General features: G+C 31.4%; 1 long non-coding RNA gene across 1 annotated transcript in view; it reads right to left on the reverse strand.

The window, feature by feature from the left end:
- Positions 1–432: 432 nt before the first annotated feature.
- LOC117124402 overlaps positions 433–5,585 on the reverse strand; it is a 5,582-nt gene continuing 429 nt past the window's right edge. Inside the window, exons 2-3 of the long non-coding RNA XR_004447968.1 lie at positions 2,323–2,462; positions 433–916 (exon numbers count right to left, since the gene is read on the reverse strand). This is a non-coding gene — a long non-coding RNA (uncharacterized LOC117124402). The remainder of the gene's footprint in view (positions 917–2,322; positions 2,463–5,585) is intronic.

Below are 5,585 nucleotides of genomic sequence, written 5' to 3' on the forward strand. Positions count from 1 at the left end.
ACTAATGATCTGAGGTCTCCTAAAATTATTGATATATTCATAAATGATGTGATGCCAATTTACTCTATGTGGAGTGGAATTTTGCTGAATCTGGATAAGCATGCATCAAAATTTGACAACTCAAACAGAAGAAAAATTAAACCTTAAAGATACAAATGCGCCAGTCGAGGGGTTGTTTAAGTCAATTAAGATCAACGTGATGAAAAATATGACATCAAAACGACCAGGATCATTTATTGCAACCCTGAAAGGAACTATAACAGAACAAATTCGAGAGGGATTATTTCGGAATCTTAGGAAATCACGACCTAAACGTGCCAGAAAGAGTGATCAACGATCAGTATCTTTAAGAACATTAGGAATATTATGGCTGAAAAGACGGCATTAAAGGCAATGTCAGGATCAATATAAAGAACAAAATTACATTGCATGACTAAACCATAGTCAACTTTATTTTCATACACTCCTGGCTCCTTTGGAATGATGAAGCTAGGGCTTTCCCCCCACCCTCAAGAGCCCATTATGCATTACACCACTGTACAAAACAGGCCCATAGTGAGCACATAACATCAATACTGTATATCAAAAAATCACAAACTTTTATATATTGTGAAGAAATCTACATTATAGGCAAATATATCCAACAATATTATTTCTGTACACCTCTAAACATCCAAACTTTTGAAAAAAATAATTAACATTTCTTTGAACATATATACAGTGCATATTTATTTGAATCTACCGCTTGGCTTGATCAACGTCGAAGGCGGAATCATCCGTAATGTTAGCACGTGCTGGCAAGATAGATATTTCATTATTAACTTGCTGTGACTTAGCGAGGGCCATCAGAAATCCATAGAACGACACACGCATTGATCCAGCTAATATTTCATCTAGGCATGCATCTGAGGGATGACTAAAAAAACAAAAGAACAAATCATCTATAAATTAATCAATTAAGAAAGAGTGTGAGGAATTTATAAAAGAACAATTAATCTATCAATCAATCAATCAAATGGGGCATGTCACCACAAAATCAGTCCAGTGGGTACAAATCATAATTATCTATTTTTTAGGCTTTTATTAATCTACATTGAAAGAGCTTTAAAATGATAGGTCATTTGTTAAAATTGATCAATTCTACCCAGAGATATTACTGAATATGTAATTGCACTTTATCGGAAATGGAATTACCAAGTTTTAAGATAATCGACTGTAAAGTTAATGATGCGTAAAATATATAGTTCATTCTATATATGAATAGCAACGGTAGACTTCTTGTTGTCCATTTTTATGAAATTTTGAACACATGAAGATAAAACACAAATATATAGCATATCAAAAAACTGTATTTATTACACAACAGCTTCACTCTACCATGACAATGGTTAACCAAGCAAATTTTTTAACAAATTAGACGCATTAATGTTAAAAAAATGTTTCCTCTTGCTACAATATTATGACTCTTAGGCTTTTTTCCCCCGTGTTATCAATGTGCTAAGGATAAAACATCTTTCAGACAAATATAAATGAATAGTGTTTAAGGATTTCAATTAAAATTTGAACACAATATAAATGATAATAAAAGTAATATGAAACTTCGATACACACCAGGAATTTATGATATAAAATAAAAATTGTAAACCATCATAAACTTTTATATTAGTTAAAATACAAACAAATTTAAAGTATTATACTGCTCCTCTTAAAGAAAAAATAAATCAAATTGATATAAATAGCAATAATTGAAGCCTTAGCAATAAGAAGATACAAGCCTAGTCTAAACTATGGTCTCAGAGCTTCTAAAGAACTTGCCTTTACCTTAAAAGTGTCAACTTGCCTTTGTTTCACAATACAGTAATCATTTGTTTATCAGAATAGCACCTTGTCTCCAACATGGTCTGCCCACATTTTTCTAATTGGTCAAAATTTATCTTGTATTGATTTCTGTTAAGTTTTTCACCATTTTGGACTTGGACTATTCATTCTTGACAATGTTCCAATAAAGAATGAAACGTAGAATCTACTATGGCCTCATGTCTGTCATTTTTTGGAGTCACAATTTAATACGTTTAATAAGAACGGAAAAATTATAATTATCAAACGTCAAACCCTGTCGTAAACTTTTATTTAAGACTGATTAGTGGATCCTCTGGTTTCTGTCGTAAACAGTTTACAAAAATTCATTCTTGACCAATTCAAGTATTCCACAGGTGCGTTGCTTTGCCGTCGACTATTTTGTGTTGTTGAATAATTGCTTTTTAAAGAGCAGAAACTCCTTTGATCAAGTTAATGTAATTTAACATGACTATAAACACTTACACGTTTGGGGGATTTGATTCAATACGGCTACCATGGATTCACGGTAACTTGCCAACAAAAGGGCCTCAGCAAATCCGTGCCGTGGTGAGCTTGGGGGTGAGCTTGGGCACCATGGCTTGGGCCGATGCTAAATTTGTGTGCTGAAAGTTGAACCCAACATACATTTATTAACCAGAAGTGAAAAATTTATGTGACCGATAATGCAAGCTTATTAAAGTATGATCTATTTCATGTAAATATATCGTTTCCTGATTTGTTTACGGGACATAAATATATCCACTTACAAAAAAAAAAAAAAAAAGCAAAAAGAGCAAGAATAATAATAATAAAAAAAAAACTACAGTATGTGTTCCGAGTTGGCTAAATAAAGGGTCGGGTTGGAAAGGGCCGAGCTGGAAAGGGATGTGTTGGCATGGGCCAAATTGAGAAGGACCAAGTTTGTGTTTGGGCCACGTTGGTAAATGGATGAAGTTTAGAAAAGGCATGATGTGGAGTTCAAGCGGCCATGCATGATCGAGTGGAGTAGTCGGAAGACCGAGTGGCTTGTTCCCAAATTACCACATTTAATACACTCACTAACATTTATGTCATTAAAAAAAAAAACATGTACGGTTTGCTGCAGGTTGCAGACAAGACACGACACAACACACCACTAAAGACAGGTACAGTAGTTATTTGACGGCGCATTTAGACCTAGGCTAGGCCTAGTTTTCTAGGTAGCCGATCATTTCGGTCGCGCTTCGTTTCGGTCGCGCTTTGTTTCGGTCGCGCTTCGTTTCGGTCGCGGTATATTTCGAACAAATATATGGAGCGCCGAAGGAGTTGCGAAAACGAAAAATTTAATATGCCTAGGCCCTATATATTTTAGTTCGTGAATCGGTTTATCATAGGCCTAAGTATTATCGTTTTGCTATCTTTCCACTAACAAAATATCTTTCTGCTATATTCTCTTTCTTCCATTTACGGTGATATATTCATGATTGCAACATGATCTTGTAATTGAAAAATGGAATTTAGTATATGCTTCATGCTATTCTTTTTGTTGTGTTTTCATATGGTACTATATTTTTTAATAAATGGTCAATAAAATGTGTCCTTGATTTTAATTGAATTGAATATTGTTACCATCTGAAATCTATTTCATAATTTAGTTAAAACAATAATCATTCAATATTTAAACTGATCATTTTATACAATAAATATATTTATTTTTCTTGCAGCTTCCAGAGTTTGAATAAAAAATACCAAGAGAATTGAAGAGAAACACGAAGAAATAAACGAATAATACGCACATTATCATTCACTTGAAAACTTGAATACCCCTGCGCAGTTCATAAATATGAATATATATTTATATACGGTATGATTTTATCATATTGTATATACCTAGAAACCACTACATATACATATATATACGTATATATACATATATATACATATACATATATGTATATATATATAATTTATTTACATTACACATGAAATCATATAACACATATATATTTTGTTATCCATTTATTTTTTTATTTTATAAACATGATCAGCAGCCAGCGCAGACTATTCAAAATTACTGGTTTCATGAAGTAGTTGAACACGCGTGAAGTGGTGAACTGCGCTTCAGCGTACGTGTTTGTACCTAGAAATAGCTAGTCGTCTATTTTAGCATCTGACCTAATTCTGTCTTTGCAATAATGTAACAAAATGGAAATAAAACAAACAAGAAATCATAAACCTTGTGTCATTTTCGCCTTAAGAGTACCATGGCAAAAAATATGTGGAAACAATTATACTCCACTTATGCAACTAAAGAAATAGGCCTCGCAAGTTGAGTGATTTTCTCGGGCTTATGAATATAACAGAAGCATGAAAAGGCTTTTAAAATGTACGGCATGCAATTATCAATGTATTGATAATTTTATATGGAAACTATAAATATGGAAATACATATTTCCTTTACAATATTATTATAACATGATCAGAACATTTATGGTAAATGGAAACGTAACAGACAAGAAAAAAAAACGTATACGAAACTAATCTATTGACTATACTTATTCCATAGATTTTTATTTGATTCAAGCATTAATAAAAATTATATCAATATACATAGCAAGAACCAAAAAAATGTATCTCAAACTCGGTCAACTTCGTAACATCTGCGTTGTTTCTGTAAAAAAAAGAAAAATAGCACCAAGTTATACAGTAATATAGTAACAATAACAAACTTTACTACTAATAAAAATAATTGTTAATAAACTAATGTTACAGTAATTTAAATGACAAATTGGCTGGTTTTTCCAGATACAATGTAAATAAAAAAAATAATATAATAATAATAATAATAATAATATATAACATCATATATTTTAGTATTTATTTTATTTGCTGTATTTGTTATGTAGTAGAATGCGTAGGATTCATAAAACGAAAATAAAAACAATAACAAACTTTAATACTAATAAAAATAATTGTTAATAAACTAATGTTACAATAATTTAAATGACAAATTGGCTATTTTTCCAGATACAATGTAAGTAAATAACAATAATAATAATAATAATAATAACAAAATAATAATATTAATAATAATAATAATAATAATAATATATAACATCATATCATATTTTAGTATTTATTTTATTTGCTGTATTTGTTATGCAGTAGAAAGCTGTTATTTGTTATGCAGTAGAAACAATAACAAACTTTAATACTAATAAAAATAATTGTTAATAAACTAATGTTACAATAATTTAAATGACAAATTGGCTATTTTTCCAGATACAATGTAAGTAAATAACAATAATAATAATAATAATACTTATTAGAAATACAACAAAACATAAATAAAAAAAGTATGATAAACCGATTGACGAACTTGCAATGATAATTAGGCCTAGTTATATTAAATTTAGCGTTTCGAAACTCCATTGGCGCTCCGTATATTTGTTGAGAACAAACCGCAACCGAAATGAAGCGCGACCGAAACGAAGCGCGACCGAAATGATCTGTATTCGTTTTCTACCACCTGGTTGTCTACGAGAGGTTGAAAATGCACACATCACAGGCCAAAGACTCCCTGGTGTATCGTACCATTCTAAAAGGCTTGTTTGTGGATACAAACAAAGAGTACAAATAGAACAAGAGAGCAAAGTCCCGTTCGTAAAAACGTCATGCCTGTGTAGGACGCCAACTAACGGTTGTATATTCTTTTTATTACCCAGTGCAGCGCTGCGCAGCGCGGTAGAAGTACGCCCGCTATAAAC

The sequence above is a fragment of the Anneissia japonica genome, unplaced genomic scaffold (assembly GCF_011630105.1).
Source record: "Anneissia japonica isolate Jap-2015-1 unplaced genomic scaffold, ASM1163010v1 scaffold970_len15153_cov93, whole genome shotgun sequence".
In the NCBI taxonomy this organism is placed as follows: domain Eukaryota; kingdom Metazoa; phylum Echinodermata; class Crinoidea; order Comatulida; family Comatulidae; genus Anneissia; species Anneissia japonica.